This window comes from Babylonia areolata, chromosome 29 (genome assembly GCF_041734735.1).
Source record: "Babylonia areolata isolate BAREFJ2019XMU chromosome 29, ASM4173473v1, whole genome shotgun sequence".
NCBI classification, from domain to species: Eukaryota; Metazoa; Mollusca; class Gastropoda; order Neogastropoda; family Buccinidae; genus Babylonia; species Babylonia areolata.
This window is the reverse complement of record NC_134904.1, coordinates 16699033-16715139: the sequence shown is the minus strand read 5'-3', so window position 1 is coordinate 16715139 and position 16107 is coordinate 16699033. Positions and strand designations below refer to the sequence as shown.

The window sequence follows — 16107 nt, the reverse complement described above, 5'->3', positions numbered from 1 at the left end:
TGGGTTACGCTGCTGGTCAGGCATCTGCTTGGCAGATGTGGTGTAGCGTATATGGATTTGTCCGAACGCAGTGACGCCTCCTTGAGCTACTGAAACTGAAACTGAAACTGTCCCAAAGGTCCCGAAACCACATCTATCTCATAACCACATGTATCTCACACCGAGAGAGAGACGGACGGAGAGAGGGGTGGGGGGGTCACCTAACAGAGAACTTTTTACTTTGGTTGATAATGGATTAGCAGTCTTCTTTTGGTTTTTTCACGGAGTTTGTTTTCGGTCATAGTGTATGCGTGTCAGTGTGTGACTGATACGCGTCTGCGTCAGTGCCGCCCGCGGTGCTTGCCGCGGCGTTGGTGCGGTGTCAGTCAGTGCGTGCACTCGGGCAAGCGCGCGCATTAAAAGCCATCGTCACATGGCACTGAAATCATAATGGTAACAGCAGTGAAAGAAACACAACTGGTAATAATGTGAGATGAGGTGTGTCAGTCACAGGCTGGAAAAACTGTGCCGGGCATTGAAACCTTACATGCAGTGATCTTCTACACATACTATACACTGAAACAAAAAGAGTGATCTATATCATTAAAAAAATAGATAAATAATAATGATACTAAAAAAAAAAAAAAAATAAAAAAAGAAGAAAAATGACAGAATGACAGAAAAAAAGAAAAAGCCCTTTCGAGCAAACATGTCCTTAAAACAAAATTTTTTTTAACACATTAACAAGTAATTTTCCATAGAAACTGACAACATTCTTGTCAATATCAACAGACAAGATTTTGTTTAACTTGATATGTTTTTCGAGATGTTTGGATAACTGATGCGAATAGTACTGATACTATGGGTCTATATATAGATTGCAGGGTCAGACGGACCACCAAATTTAAAGACAGGGAACACTTTACTGAGCATTTTCAAAAGCTTGTGAACAGGGGGATTTTTCAATACAGAGGTTATGCCGGGATGTGTATAGTGTGTTCAGAGATAAAAGGTGCTGAAGTCTGAATATTACACTATCTCTGCCATCCAAACCTCGAGGTCTGGACTGTTTTAATGAACATAATTCCTTGAACACGTCATGTACACTAATATATGTTAGAAAAGGGTTTGATAGTATATTTTTGGTATCACAAGAACATTTTAGTAACCGCAAGTCATTGGACTGTGTGTTATCAACATTGACAGGTCTTTCGACGACAGTAGTAAAATGTTTCTTTGGGTTTTCAGCTCATAGTTCATTTCCAGGTGGAGTGAAAGTTGACTTTTTCCTCGACAGCTGGTTGACGGCTTTCACTGAGGTGGATTTTGTATCTTTTTGAAATATCATCAAGTCACTCAGTGAACTATTTCTTTGGGGCAGCCCGTTTTATTGCAGTTACTTTGTTTGTCTTTTTCTTGAATTTCTCATCTTTTCCTGTAGTTTCCACAGTGACAGATCACGATATTTCATTTTTAATTTTATATCTTCATTTAACCATGGAGGTTTTTCCTAGTGTTTAGACGTTTGGTCCTTAAGGGGGGGCATGTTATTTGTCAACGACAGAATTAAAGTAAGTTCCTACATCAAGTTGCAAGTGCACTTTCAGTCAGGGTCGGTGCACTGGTAAACATCAGAAAAATTAACCATACGTGAGTAAGCCAGACAGAAATCCTTTTGTATCAAACTTTTTGTAGCTGCGGGGAGAGAGAGATTCCAGATTCCAGATTCCAGATGGTTTAATGTTCATAAGTCATCAGGCTCCTAACATAGTCAACAATAACAGACAGTATTCTAGTACATTACAATTTTGCTTGGACTCTGATTACACAAACCTACAATTTACTTAGCTGACAAGTGGATAAGTCACACACACACACACACACACACACACACACACACACACACACTCACTCACTCACTCACTCACACACACACACACACACACACCGCGCGCACGCGCGTGCGATGCATCCTTCATTTGAATTGAGTTGTGGCCTGCGGCTCACACCTGTACTGCATTGTATGGATATTCGTCTAGAACAGGGACAGCAAATAATCATTTGATTAGCTCCATCAATATGTCACGCTTTTTCTCAGCGTAAAATACAAAATGGGCTAGATTATGCATTGACATTACATCAGGGCATTGCATTAAATCACTGAATTGCTCTTCATTAATAGTGTTTGATCCAAAATAATGATACCGTAATTCTTTGTAGCATGGACAAATACAAATAAAATGTACTTCATTTTCTATTTGATCTTTGCAAAAACTACATAAAACCCTTTGTGTATTGTCTTGAACAAATCGAAAAGCGTTTGCGTTGAGAGGAAGAACACCCATTCTGAGTTTTGCGATCATATCTCTAAAACGTTTTATTCTAATATTATCTATGTAAGGTTCGGGGAAAAAATTTGACTTGAAAGTTGAATACAGCGAAAATCTCTCGCTGGTGTTAATTGCTGTTGTCCAGTCGTCAATAAAGTTTGCAACGAGTCGATCTCTCAATAGCGAGAGGAAAGATCGTTCATTCCCAACACCTTTGTTCAGCCAAACAAAAGCAAAACCACATTTCTGGAGTATGTCTCTGAGTTTCGATGCCCAACACAATTTTCCGTTTTCCTCCATATTAACTTGCATTAGATAAGCTTGTTTGGGCAGTCTGCTAATATTCATATGTAATAATTTTAACCAGTACTTTACTGCTCTCATGCATGAATTTACGTGTAACGGATATCTCCCCAGCTCTCCATATACACATTTATTTGGTGTCTTTGCTGAAACATTTAAGAATCTTTTGCATGCATGGGTGTGCACCTTTTCAATTGAGTCTATTTCCTCTAGACCCCACATTTCTGACCCATATAATAAAATCGGCTGAACCTGGGCATCAAAAATTTTGAAGAAGCACTGCCTCGTCATCTCATTGAGATTTCGGAGGACACGGGCACAGTCATGTACAGCTTTCTTTCCTTTCGTTACGAGGGATCGCACTCCCTGCACATTACTCAACATTGTCGTGAACGTGTATCCCAGGTAAGTGTAACTGTTAACCACTTCTAGATCAGCACCATCCAAGAACCATTTCTCATTTTTCCCTAGGTAACCCCCCTTTCTGAATACCATAACTTTGGATTTTTCTGCGTTTATTTTCAAAAACCTTTCTTTACATAATGCACTAAGATGGTTTAACTGGTTCTGCAGACCCCAGGGTGTCCTTGATAAAAGAGCTAAATCATCTGCGAACAATAAAAGGAACAGTTCGATCAGACCTGGCTGAAGTTGTATTCCATGTTTTCCTACCTCTTCTAGAGCTACGGCTATTTCGTTTATGAATAAGGAGAAGAGTGTAGGACTCAAAATGCACCCCTGCTTAACACCTAAAGGACAACCAAAAAGATCAGTCATTTCCTCATTCACACGAATACATGATGAAACTGAAGAATACATAGCTCTTAAAGCATTAAAAAATGGGCCAGATAATCCTGCTCTCAATAAAGTTGCAAACAAGGAAGCATGATGGACTGAATCGAAAGCCTTTCTCAGATCTATAAAAGCTACATACAATTTTTCGCCTTTTCTACTAAAACATTTCTCTACAATAGATGATAAGGTATAGATATGATCAATCGTTGAATATGATTTTCTGAAGCCTGCCTGCTCTTCAACTACTTTTCCATTGTCATCCATCCATTTAGTAAGTCTTCTTTTAAGTATACTCGTATAAATCTTACTGACCACACTTAACAAGGAAATTCCTCTGTAATTATCAGGTAAATCTGGATTGCCTTTCTTAAAAATGGGTATGATTATCGAGTAACTCCACTGTTCTGGGAACTCACCATTGCTGAAAATCTGATTGAAAAGACGACACAAGAAAGGGACTGATTTTGTTGCTACAGTTTTAAGCATTTCGGCAGTTACCCCATCATAACCACATGCTTTTCCGTTTTTCAGCCCAGTTATGGCCTGATGTACTTCTTCCTCTGAAATTGGAATGTTTAATTCTTCAGCTATATCATGATCCACTACACTATCATACTCTGCTCCATTATTTACCCCCTCTTCTGTCCTGAACACAGATTTAAAATGCTCATACCACTGATCTAAAGTTATCTTTTCACTTGTTTTCTGTTTACCTCTACACGTATTCGATCTCACCTCTGACCAAAATAACTTAGCATCATGAATAGAGTTGTTTAGTCTTTGCGCTTTTTCTTTCTTATACGAACTTTTCTTTGCCCGTATTAGTTGTCGGTATTCCTTTCTTGCCTTTACAAAGGCCAGTCGTTTATCTTCTATAGTTATGTCCTCATCACATCGATCAGAATTTCCTATGGCTATATCCCATTGTCTCTGTGAATTACTTTGGCTTACCTTTCTACCGTATGTTTCCTTTGATTTTCTGAATGTGCTTAAAAGTTTACGTGTTTTTTGCTTCGCTTCTTTGCACTCTTTATCAAACCAAGGGGCTTCTTTTTTTACATGACCAGAATCAATCCTAACTTGCTTTTTCATACAACTGGCAGCATTAAGAAGGCAGTCAACAAATTTGGTCAAAGCTGATTCAGTATCTCTCTCAATCTCTTCGAAAGCATGGCAAAGATCCGCTTCTGACTGTGGAGAAGAAAAGTTAGCTAAGAACTCCCCTTCCTTCTCCCTTGTCCAGCAAAGCTTTTCTCTCCAGATACCTTGCCTATCTTCCCTACTACCCATACTTGCGTTAGTGTTATCACTGCCCAACATAACTGAAATTGGTAAATGGGTAGAATCAACCCTATCAATTATCTCAAAGGATAGAACCAAATCAAGCAACTCATTTGACGTAACGAAGTAGTCGATGACACTACTTCCCGTACTGCAGATATATGTACACCCATCATCAAAACCTTTATCACATATTCCATTTATAACAGAGCAATGGAACATGCTACACAAGTCAATCAGTTGTGATCCAAACAGATTCACTGTTAAGTCTTGTGAGCTTCGTGTCACATACACTTCATCTTCTTGATATAGTGGGTCAAAACCTACTTCAGCCAAACCATTCAGACTGGCTGTTCGTGCGTTCAGATCACCACAAATGAATACGTAGAAATCTTCAAATGTTTCATACAGAGTATTGATACAGTGTTCCAGAGGTTCAATTCCGTAGCCATGTTGTAACAAATTATACACACTCGAATCACTAGGTGGTACGTAGGTTCCAATGAAAAATATATCTTTGAGTGTGCCCAAGACAGTCCTGTCTAACTGTAGACAAATCAGATTATCATACTCTAATTCCACTACTTTGATCTGCTCCCTCAGTTCATTTTTATATCCCACTACTACACCGCCTGATTTTCTCCCCCTTTGAGTTAATTTTCTTGCAAAAGAAGTCACACAAATGTAGTCAGAAAATTTATCTGATTGAAAATTAAAATCTACAAAAGTTTCAGTGAGGCAGAAAATGTCAAAAGTTTTGAGGAAGTCAACAAAATCAAAAGAGTCAAGACGCTGAAGCAACCCCTCCACGTTCCATGTTCCCACCTTTAGCCTCCTGCCTTCACGGTCTGTCTGTGAGCACCGGCCACTTCCCTATTGCTGTGATGCTGACTGACTCGAACCACCCTCACTGCCCCGACTCCCCCTGGAGTGAGAGACCGATGACTTCTGCCTGTTGCGCTGCATGGAGGGGGGCTGGACTCGGAATCCCCCTCTACCTCGTGGGGCCCGGGCGTCACTGCGGTCGGTCCCTGGTCGTGACGACGGCTGTCGGTGCGGTCCTCTCTGTCCGCTACGGCTGTCCTGCCTCACCACGGTTGAGTACAGCCTGTTGTCCGCCTGGTCCTGGGTCGTGAGTTGGTCTGCTGCTGTGTTGTCCTCTGTAGAGCTCGAGTGGCCGCACCTTGTGTCGGAGATGCAAGACCCATCTTTCTTCCCTGACGATGCTGCCTTGGCTACGTCTTTGCTATCTCCCCGGGGAACGGATGGAAATCTTCCGCCTTGAAAGTGAGGCGTGTCGCTGCCAAGTTTCACGATTTCGTTTTTCTTCAGATCAAATGTGAACACGCCATCATCAGTCCGAAGCTTGTCGTGTCTGATTACTGCCCTCTTGTTGTTGTCTCTCATTTCTTTTCTCAGTGACAGCAGACCTTTCTGTTTGTTCCGGACTTTCTCTGACACGTCTTCTCTCACAAAGAGTGGAGGATCATTTCCTTTCAAACACCCTGCCCTGGACATCACAAGCTCTCGGTCCTTGAAAGATAGGAACTTGACGATGACAGATGATTTTCCAAGGGGGTGTGCTCTTTCGATCCCGATGTCTGTGGTGATTTTCATTTTGTCCCTCATGACAGAGCGCACCTTTTCTTCACACTGTTCCCACGATTCCTTTCCACCGTTCAACAGGCCACCGAAGATTAAATTGTTTCGTCTGGAATGGTTTTCCAACTTGTCGATTTTTTCTTCCAAGTTCTCAACAAGATTTTCGAGCGTATCTTGATTTTCCTGTAGATTTTCGTAGTGTACAAACATAGCATCCACGTCATCTGTTAGTATTTTCTGTTGTTCAGACAATTCATCAAAACGGTGGTTAAGATGGGTTTCTACGTCAGCTATTTTTGACGACAGTACATTCTGGTTCGTTTCAAGTCTATCTTCAATTCTTTTCACTGACTCGGTGAGAGACTGCACTGACCTGATCAGCTGTTGTACAGATGACTGTTCTGTGTCCGTGTCTATTCCCCGTGTTGACTGGCTGTGTTCTGCAGTGTTGTTGCTTGCGCTCTGTCCGCTCACTGGGCCAGGGTTGAGTTCAACGCCCGAAATCACGAGAAAGGCGAACAGAGTGGTCACAGCAAAATGGCCAGCAAAGTTGAAGATCTTGAATCCCCGAATGCGTTTTGCAAAAATCGCCGCTTTCCTCTTCAAAACTTTGATCAAACTTGGCACAAAAGTACCAATGGCCAGTCGATGGTCTTGAATGCCAACTGGCATTGTCAACAAGTGTCAGAAGTTCTGTTAATTATCAAAAATTAATCTTTTTTGTCGGAGCTCTGAAATTGTGCTACTGCCACCCATGTGAACAAAGTTCAGAGTCGGAGGGAGAGAGAGAGAGAGAGAGAGAGAGAGAATGACACCGTTTTTATTTGTTAGGCCTCCCGGCGGCCCCGCATAACAAAGGATCAAGTGGGCCAAGAAAATATAAATCATGCTATTAGTGTAAACAAAGATACATCCACACCCACACGCGCACTTACCCCCGCCCCCCAAAGCTGAGAGAGAGAGAGAGAGAGGGGAGAGAACGAAGGAATGGAGTCTAACCATGCTGAGCCACCCGCACTTTCCACACCATAACGCTTTTACTGAAGCATTTATAAACTGAAACGACAGGGCATCCATCTTCGTTGTTTGCAACATTCTCTCATTGGCACGAAACCCAAAATGCGTAATATGATGGAGTACAGAAAAAAAAAGAAGAAAAAAGAATCAGGTCGACAGTCAGGAGATTAAAAAAAATAATTAAAAAAATGTTCGCATAGCCGGTGGAGTAACGGACACGTATACAAGGCGTTACAATTTACGTTTATACATGGCATTATTTTGATGTCGTAAGATGTTTTCGGCCATCCACTGAAGACAGCGAGAAATCATTCGACCCAACACGTTGTATGATTGAAATGAAAGTTTACTGCCGTAACAAACAGCGTTAGAAAAGTTAACTATCTGAACCTCCATTCAGTCAGGTTCGACCCCCACCCCCCACACCCCTCCCCCCCTCTCTCTCTCTAAGCTCGTGAGTGCGTGTGTGTGTGTGTGTGTGTCAGTGTGTGTGTGTGTCAGTGTGTCAGTGTGTGAGTGTGTGTGTGTGTGTGTGTGTGTGTGTGTGTGTGTGTGTGTGTGTGTGTGTGTGTAGAGGTGGGGATCCCTGAGTGCGCGTGTAGGCGGGTGTGGATGTGTCCTTTACACAAGTAGCACGACTCGTTTTTTTTTTCTTGCACCACTCCTTTGTTATGAACCAGAGGCCTAACAAATGAAATTTTCTCTCTGTCTTTCTCTTTCTCTCTCTCTCCCTCCCCCCCTCTCTCTCTCCCTCCCCCTCTCCCTCCCCCTCTCTCTCTCTCCCTCTTTCTCTCTCTCTCTCCGTCTCTTTCTCTCTCTCTCCATATCTCTTTCTCTCTCTCTCTTCCCCCCTCTCTCTCTCCCTTGCTTTCTCTCTCTCCCTCTCTCTCCCCCTCTCTCTCTGTCTCCCCCCTCTCTCTTCCCTCTCTCTCTCCCTCTCTCTCTCCCTTGCTTTCTCTCTGTCTCTCTCCCTCTCTCTCCTTCCCTCAGTGTCTCTCTCTCTCCCTCTCTTTCACTCTCTCCATCCCTCTCTCTCTCTCCCTCCCTCCCCCCTCTCTCTCTCCCTCCCTCCCCCCTCTTTCTCTCCCCCTCCCTCTCTCCCTCCCTCCCCCCTCTCTCTCTATGTATACCCCAGCCTGGAGAAAATGTACACCAGCGAAACTTTGCTAAATCATGACCACAAATTTTAAAACCGGACAAGAATATGATGCGGTTGTTTATACAGTATCCGTTTAGTTCAGTCTTGATGTTGATTGCAGCCATGCCTTTCGCTTTACTTTGACGTGCCCAAGAGGGGTCCACCACCAACATTTATCCTCTTTTGACTTCGCTCCATGATTATCTTTATCATAGTTTCAGTTTAGCTTTCAACACCATAGTGACTTACCACAGAACCCCGTGAGAGCTATCACCACACACTCCTTGGACTCGAGCCGTCATCAACGGCATCAGTCCGCTTCTATTATTATCGCTGCTAGCGACTGGGTTGAAAGTGCTTTGATTTGTCTCTGGGCACAAGATTTAGCGCTTGTATAAATACTATTATTTATCATTATTATTCTTATAAGCTGGAAGTTGTTTTATTGATAAATCAACAGATCACCCCCGGCGTTTACGTGACGGAAAGCTCGCACGGATATGGCAGATTAGTCATTGTGTCAAATTCAACACTGAGTGAAGTTTAACGATGCGACCTATTCGGGCTGTCACTCACTCGAACTTAAAGTCAAGTTTTTCGGGGCTTTGGCTTTGATGTGAGATCGGTATGAACTCGATCGGCTTTAAAATGTGGGTGTGGTCTGGGATCCGCGACAACACACACACACACACACACGCGCGCGCGCGCGCACGGGCTGAGGCGGATACACACGCGGAGATTTGTGTTTGTTTGGCCTTATCTCGTCTTTTCTCATTTCTTTATCACTCAGTGACGGATCGAGGGCCCCAAACTGTGTGGGAGAATCTAAAACAATCTTGGCCTTTGACCAGTCCGGGTAAACTTGCACTGAGTGCGTGTCGTAGAATCCGCGCCAACAAGGATATTTGTTGTCGAGTGTTCAGGCATGGAATCCTGATTCATCAAACCTTTCAGCTATGTGTGAATAAACAAGGAAGGGACACGACTCTTGATAAACCTCCGGAAAGTTTGAGTGTTTTTTTTCAAGCATTTTTGTGCATGTTTTCTTTATGGCAATAGCAGGGAAATCGTGTTTCATTACTTGTAAAATGTAAAACTGGTTCAAGATGTGTACATGTTCTTCGTCGATCTTGACTATGGCAGAACAAAACGATTGTTGTAGACATTGACAGGGGAGGCAATTTGCGTGATTTCCGTCAAAATGTCCCATGTGTGGACACAGCTGGAAATACTGTAGAAGTTTGTTCCCTTTGTTAGCAGTGTATGCATACATTGGAACGTAAACGCCGCTTTGGATGCTTGGGCAGTTGCTCGAGCGTAGGAATCAGTGAGTAAATCCCGGGCTCGGGAAGGCCAGTTATCTCCCTTCTTCCGTCCCCCGTTTTGACCCTGTTGAGTCTGAATGGCCCCCCAGCCCATAGCAATACAATACAACACACAAACTTAATTGTGTATACTTGGGAACAGAGATGTCCTTTTTGACAGCAGCAAGTGTGCAACATAAAAAAGAAAACGACAAACAAATAAAACGAATGAAAAATAAAAAAAAGATAATTCAAATGGCACCAAATGGAAATAGCTATAATTATACAAATATACAGATTATTGAAATTCTCACGCCCCTCCATTTCATGCGCGCCATTAGAAATGCGGTGTCCGTGGTCTTCATCCATCTCTTCAGTCAGTCTAAGAGCCTTCTGTTACAAGTAATTTTTTTTTTTAACTGCACGCAGGAAAAAAAAAGAGAAAAAAAAAGGGTGGGGTGGCGGGGGTGGGGGTGGGGGGTGGGGCGTGGGGGGGTGGTGGCGCTGTCAGTGTAGCGACGCGCTCTCCCTGGGAAGAGCAGCCCGAATTTCACACAGAGAAATCTGTTGTGATAAAGTATCAGTATCAGTAGCTCAAGGAGCAAGAAATACAAAAGCAAAATATAAACGTATCAGTGACATCATTAGCGGTCAAACACTGGTCAGTGTCGTCACGGTCGCCTATTTTGTCGTTCAGTTCGCAGGGGTTCCGGTTTCAGTTTCACAACAAGGTGTCCTACACTGCGTTCGGACAAATCCATATACGCTACACCACATCTGCAAGACAGCTTAACCCAAATGCGCTTCGTCAGTCTTCAAGTTGAGTGCATGCATATCATAATGATTATATTTTATGTTCCAATCAGAGCGGATTTCTTCAAAATGAATTTCGATGAGAGTACACAACTTCTATTTGCCACGAGTTCTTTTCGAGTGGGCCAAGTGCGTGCTGCACTGATGACTTTTTCCACTGAGACAAACTTGAAAGAGAGAGGGTGAGACCAGTTCACTGACATTTGTGCGGAGTCTTGTCTTGTGGCGAAAATTCTACATAAAGAGGCTGCATGTATGTGAATATCAACGAGAGAGAGCGAGTGAGAGAGAGAGAGAGAGGGGGGGGGGGGGAGACAGAGAGCACAGATTCAGCCCCCGCCCCCCCGAACAGAAAGAGAGATCTGTCCTGTCAAATACGATATGAGAGAAAGGGGAGGAGGAGAAGACAACTGTGCTTGTGAAGCAAAGCACAGACCTTTCATCAGTCACTGTCACTGTTATTGAAATAATGAAGCTCTCCCTGTCTCTGTCTCTCTCTGTTTCTCCCCCGTTTCTCTCTTTCTCCCTCTGTCTGTCTCTCGCTCTCCCTCCACCCTCTCTCTCTCTTTCTGTCTCTCTCTCCCCCCCTCTCTCTATTTCTACCCCCTTTCTCTCTCTCTCTCCCTCTCTCTCTCTCTCTCTCTCTCTCTCTCTCTCTCTCTCTCTCTCTCGTCGCGCGCACGCATTCTCTTGGATCACCCTGACTCATCCTGCTTCTTGTTTGAGAGAGAGAGAGACAGAGAGAGAGAGAGAGAGAGAGAGAGAGAGAGAGAGAGAAGAAAGAAGAAGAAGAAGAAAAAAGCCCCATAAACAAACGATATCGTTGTACGTGCCTGACAATTACATGGTGAAGCGTTTTTTGGAAGAATCCATCTGTCTCTGTCTGTCTAGTTGCACCCCCCTCCCACCCCTCTCCCGACCGCCCGCCTCCCTCCACCTCACCCTACCCCATTATGACACTGTCCTATTCTTCTTTTTTTTCTTTTTTTTGTTTTTTGCTGCCCTGTCATCTTCACCGTTTCAGTGGCATCACTCCCACGCCGCTCATTCCGAGTCCCCCGGGCCGTACATGGCCACACCCCCGGGTTCGTCTGTCACACTCCCAGCGTCGGCAGTCCGCAGGGAATCATCGATGTTAGGTCGCCAGAAGGCCACACACCTGAGGAGACCCTGCACTGCTGCTGATCGAGTCACTTCGGTGGTATTCAGTGGTGCCTGTTCTGATCTAACGTCATCGATGTTAGGTCGCCAGAAGGCCACACACCTGAGGAGACCCTGCACTGCTGCTGATCGAGTCACTTCGGTGGTATTCAGTGGTGCCTGTTCTGCTGATCTAACGTACTTAGGACACCACCTACTAAGCCCTTTACTAACGACAGTAATGGCTTTGTCGCGGAGCCAGACTGAGCGAGCGTCCCTCCCAGTGTGGAGACCGCCACCACGTCCCTCAAACAAATGACCCCCATGAATCTGCCGACACTGAAGACATTGACAGGACTCACCCCAAGCACGGTAGTGGAAGGGTGTACGAGTCGAAACTGAGGTCACCATGAGAGTAGGGCATGAAAGGTCACAAACTTTGGGACTGTTTTGTTTGTATTGATGATGATGATGATGATGAAGGAGGAGGAGACACAGTCCTATGTTTGCTTTGTCTCTCTTCCCGAGGTCTTTTCCGGCCTCCCTGCTTACTCATGGCTTTATTGTATCGCACTTCAGTTTCATCACGTCCGTGTATGCTTATCATCATCATTCCGAATGTCCAGCAGTGCTCAGCTGTTAAGTGTTAAGAATCAGTGTTGCTGTTAAGGTTGTAGGTCTACAGAAGCAAAAGTAGTCGTGGGTTTTTTTTCTTTGAAGAAAGAAATATAAAATGTATAAGTTCAAAAAGTCTCTAATATATAATGTATACACACACACACACACACACACACACACACACACACACACACACACACACACACATGCGACAGATAAGTTGTATCACTTTTGTTGTTGTTGTCACAACAGATTTCTCTCTGTGAAATTCAGGTTGCTCTTCCCGCGTCGCCACAGTGCAGTGCCACCCATATAATTCATCTATCTATCTGTCTATATATCTGTTTGTCTATCTATCTATCTATCTATCCGTCTATCTATCTATCATCTACAAAAGAGAGGGGAAAAAAATGTCTGTCTGCAAGTGCATTTGTTTTACAATGAAAGTGCATTTTCCTACAGAATTTGACCAGGAACAACCCTCTTGTTGCCGTGCACGGTTCTTTAACTCTCTCCATACGAACGGCGAAACAGACGACGTTAACAGCGTTTCATCCCAATTACCATCATCAAAATATTACAAGCGGAACGCTCTTATACTGAAGAGGTGAATGTTGACAAAGAATAACACAGTTCTGACGACGGAAGCTAAAGGTTGGGTCATTCACTGGACACCCACTGGACATCCGAGGGGTCTGTGCAGAGGAGAAGAGAGGACTGGCCATACTGAGTGAGTTAACGTGCGCTAAGTGCATGCCACGCATGAAACTTGCGTTTATCACCCGAATGACTTGCGGTCCAGGCCACCACTCAAAAGTCTAGCGGAAGGTGGAGGACATAATTGGCAAGAGTGGGATTGGATCAGTGCAGTCAGATTACCTCCCTTCTTCCTAGCATCGGTTTCGGTTTCTCAAGGAGGCGTCACAGCGTTCTGGCGGACAAATCCATATACGCTGCACCACCTAGCAGATGCCTGATCAGCAGCAATACCCAGCGTGCTTAATCAGGCATTGAGTACATGCGTATAATTATTTATTTATTTATTTGTGGAACCTATCAACATGGATTTCTCCTACGGAATTTTCTCCAGTGGACAGCCTTCTTGTCGTTTTTGAATAGAATAGATTAGATTAGATTAGAATAGAATATGTCTTTATTACCAAGTGTGCCGGAGTCACAAAGAATATTGGGGGAATAGTACATGACAAGGTTCGAAAATAAATCGAAAATCATTCACAAACACAGATACAGTAGAAATTAAGATACACACAAGTGCATATCAATACAAAAACTTGTGCATACTCACACATGCACGCACTGCACACACACACACACACACACACACACACACACACACACACACACACTCTCTCTCTCTCTCTCTCTCTCTCTCTCTTTCTCTGTCTCTCTGTCACACACACACACACACACACACACACACACGCGCGCGCGCGCGCGCGTCTGAACAGAAGCCGCATATTGCATGTGGATGGGGCTGATGACTAGATCTTCAGGTTGATGGTTGTTGATTGTACAATTCTACTAATCATACTGGATTTGTTGTTGTTGTTGTTGCTGTTTGTTTGTTTGTTTTTGTTTGTTTTGTGTGTGTGTGTGTGTGTGTGTGTGTGTGTGTGTGTGTGTGTGTGTGTGTGTTTGTTTTTGTTTTTTGGTTTTTTTTCCAGTGCGCCAAATGCGTGCTACACTCGTGAACTTGGTTTATCGTCTCGTCCGAATGACTAGACGTTCAGTTTGATTTTTCTACTCAAACTGACAAGTGAAGTGATGGCCTAGAGGTAACGCATCCACATAGGAAGCGTGAGAATCTGATCGCGCTGGTTCGAATCACGGCTCAGCCGCCGCTATTTTCTCCCCCTCCACTAGACCTTGAGTGGTGGTCTGGACGCTAGTCATTCGGATGAGACGATAAACCGAGGTCCCATGTGCAGCATGCACTTAGCGCACATAAAAGAACCCACGACAACAAAAGGGTTGTTCCTGGCAACATTCTGTAGAAAAACCCACTTCCATAGAAAAAAACAAAACAAATAAAACTGCACGCAGGAAAAAAAAAAAAGAAAAAAAAAAAGAAAAGAAAGAAAAAAGGTGGCGCTGTAGTGTAGCGACGCGCTCTCCCTGGGGAGAGCAGCCCGAATTTCACACAGAGAAATCTGTTGTGATAAAAAGACATACAAATACAAAGGAGAAAGGACGAGAGCGGGAAAATCGAACCCAGACCTTCACGGACACTGTGTTGACAGATGATGAGCGTCTTAACCATTCTGCCACCTTCATTCATTCCTTCTATCCTTTCTCTCTTCTTCTTAGGCGGTCGCATCACCACTAGCCCAGCACTCTGCATGATTGTAATGTATATCGGGTGTCCCCCCAAAAGTGAACCGCTTCTTGACAAGTGTTTTCTTCGTGACAGAGAAACCGAACTCATTGAAAATTTTTGCACAGTACCCTTAGGGTATCATCCACAAGTCTGCAAAATATCTAAAAGTTCGGACGTAAATTATGCGAGTATTGTTAAACTCAAAACAGCATGTCAAAAAATCCAATATCAGAGCTGTGCAATGTGACCTTCATCATGTTCATGCCAGCTGCCAGGTGTTGGCATCTGTCACTCAGTGTCAGTCTAAAAATAGCCTGTCTGGGTGTCAAGTCTATTGATTTTTAAAAAATTTTTTTTATTGTCGTCTGTATCCAAAATCAGTTCTGTCCAAAGTTTCAGTTTGGAAGGATCAACCATGCCTTTGAGTGAAAGTGATAAGGTTACCATTGAAAACTGTTTCAAGGAGAAAGTGAGTTTTCCTCTGATATTGGATTTTTCAACATGTTGTTTTGAATTTGACAATATTCGCATAATTTGCTCCCGAACTTTTAGATATTTTGCAGACTTATGGACAACACCCTCAGGTTACTGTGTGGATAATTTCAATGAAATCGGTTTCTCTATCAGTGAGAAAATACTGGCTACCTAGGCAGACATGTTACCAGCAAGGCCGATACTCCACACTCTAAAAAAAAAACCAAGCTGATAAGGTCAGTATCAGTGGCTCAGGGAGGTGTCACTGCGTTCGGACAGGTCCATGTGTGCTACACCACACCTGCCAAGCAGATGCCTGCCCAACAGCTTAACCCAACACACTTAGTCAGACCTAAAAAAAAAGTAATAAAAGAAAATAAAAATAGTAGATAAATACATAAAAAAACAAATACAACTATGTATAAGGCACAAAAACTTGATGAAGCCAACTATAAGAGTACCACAAAAAAAAAATAAAAAAAAATATTTAGTTCTTGGTTGTTAAGGTCACCATGTAGGAATCAGAGATGAGGAGAGGGTGTTGCTGGGCCCTCTCCCCGCGGACTGTGTTCATCAAGATCACCACCGCTCTCATCACGTCACTGAAGGCACGAGGCCCACAGGTAAGAATATATCCTACATGATGACGCTAGTTCAGCCGGAAAAATCCTTTCTTCTGTCTCGTCTTACACGATAAAAACAGGTTGATGATTTCCGCATATAAATGAAATGATGATAATATACCCTACCAATGGATAGCAATACAGAAGCTCATTGAAATCACAACAAACTTTTATCCGAAGTATTTTCTATAATTAACTTAGACAAATCTGAGTTTGGAAAAAATTTAAAATAAATTGTATAAACAAAATTGTTACTTCTAGCAAGAACGATAACTTTTTAGTTTGTTCCACATAGAAACTTTTTTTCCATTAATATTATTATTATTAATTTATTTATTTATTCGTTTTTTAA

The 16107-nt window shown here is 43.2% G+C and overlaps 1 non-coding gene across 1 annotated transcript; it reads right to left on the bottom strand.

Annotated features, from left to right (window-relative positions):
• Nucleotides 1-15652: 15652 nt before the first annotated feature.
• LOC143275121 (U8 small nucleolar RNA) lies at nt 15653-15779 on the bottom strand. Its single transcript, XR_013053373.1, has one exon. It is a non-coding gene; the product is annotated as a U8 small nucleolar RNA (small nucleolar RNA).
• Between the last annotated feature and the right edge of the window lie 328 nt (nt 15780-16107).